At 34.9% G+C, this 1589-nt stretch overlaps 1 protein-coding gene across 4 annotated transcripts in view; it reads left to right on the forward strand.

The window, feature by feature from the left end:
- LOC106870038 (N-acetylglutamate synthase, mitochondrial) overlaps window positions 1–1589 on the forward strand; it is a 91802-nt gene that overhangs the window by 62354 nt on the left and 27859 nt on the right. Inside the window, exon 1 of one of the 4 annotated variants that reach the window (XM_052974197.1) lies at window positions 20–128. The exons of the other annotated variants lie outside the window; for them this stretch is intronic. The gene's annotated coding sequence lies outside the window, so the exon portion shown is untranslated. Of the gene's footprint in view, window positions 1–19; window positions 129–1589 lie in introns of those variants that run through there. 4 annotated transcript variants of the gene reach the window in all.

Genomic DNA, 1589 nt, shown 5'->3' on the forward strand with positions numbered 1-1589 from the left:
AAAACATTTGACAATACGAGCCGCCCACAATGAGGTTTGAAACTACTGTCGGCTTCTTTGAATTGGCAGTCAGTCTGACTAGCAGAGTTCTGCGAGGAACAACATCATCGACCTGGTCTGGTGTTCTTGTGAGTTCGCTTTTGCTTTCAAACACAAAACGATAAACGATAAAACGAAAATCAGAGCCTTTTGTGACCACCCCTCCTTTAGAAAAAAAATAACCTCATTTACCCCATAATTCCCATTTATCTGTGAAAATATAATTAAGAATTTTAGAGAGTCTTAGTAAAGGAAATAATAATACTATCTAAAGTTTTTAATTAGTTGATATAAATTAGTTTTAATTAGTTGATATAATTAAGTTGTCAGTGTTTAGAATATAGATTGGGGGTGGGGGGTAGAAACCCAGGTTTCTTGCATAATAAATATTATAATAGAAAACTTTGGATTTAAACCAGAGCATTTAATTAATACTCATTAGCATCGTTAAATGATGATGATGATGATGATGATGATGATGATGGAGTGATGAAAAGTTTGGATTCTAACGCAAAAAAAATGTTTAAACTGAGGTAGTCGTGTAGACCGGAGCTGTATCGGAACTATTTTGGTAGGTAGGAAAGAAATGAGCTACAAAAACACAAAAAAAAAAAAAAAGTGGCTGGCGCTAGAGATAGTTTTTGTTGCAAATTTTATTGTTTTTTTTTTTACTTGTTTTCTTCATATTTTTGTTAAGAGATGACAGAAAGGCAGAGAACAGAGGGTAATAATAATAATAATAATAATAATAATCGCTTAGATATTATTACCTTTAGGGTGGGCTGGGTAGTAGGTGATACCACTCGTCTCTAGTACATGATTGTTTCTTTACCCTGGAACGAAGCAAGGCATAGTTTATTTCAGCAGTATTTAAACTTGAAATGTAAAGAACCAGAACTATAACAACAACAATAATAATAATAATAGTATCTGACATAAAGCAAGGCCAGGATTTGTGGTTTATTTTATTGACCCCTAGAGGTATGAAAAAGGCAGTGTTGACCTCATTGGGTTTGAACTCGTAATGTAGATGTGCCTTAAGTAAATTATTGCCAGGTACGTGCTCCAGTCCAATGCTGTAATGGTTTTGCCAATCTGCCACCTTAATAATAATAATAATAATAATAATAATAATAATGATGATGATGATGATGGTAATGTTTTCTGCTATAGGCACAAGGCCTGAGATTTGGGGAAAGTGGGGGTAGTTGATCGCATCGACCTCCCCCCCCCACTCCTGTGTGTGTAACTGGTACTCATTTCTTTGCTTCTGAAGGGATGAAAGGCAAAGTTGACCTCGGTGGAATTCGAACTCGGAACGTATCGACGGACGAAATGCTTCGCAGCATTTTGCCCGGCGTGCTAACTATTCTACCAGTTCACCACTTTAATAATAATAATAATAATGATGATGGTTTATTTTTTTTGTCACCAGGGAAAAAAATATAAGAAATTAGTGAAACCGAATGAGGAAAGAAGTAAAAAAACCATGGTTTATAAATACACATGGTATATATATATATACACGCACACACACAGACATACATATA

The sequence above is a fragment of the Octopus bimaculoides genome, chromosome 18, assembly GCF_001194135.2.
Source record: "Octopus bimaculoides isolate UCB-OBI-ISO-001 chromosome 18, ASM119413v2, whole genome shotgun sequence".
Lineage (NCBI taxonomy): Eukaryota > Metazoa > Mollusca > Cephalopoda > Octopoda > Octopodidae > Octopus > Octopus bimaculoides.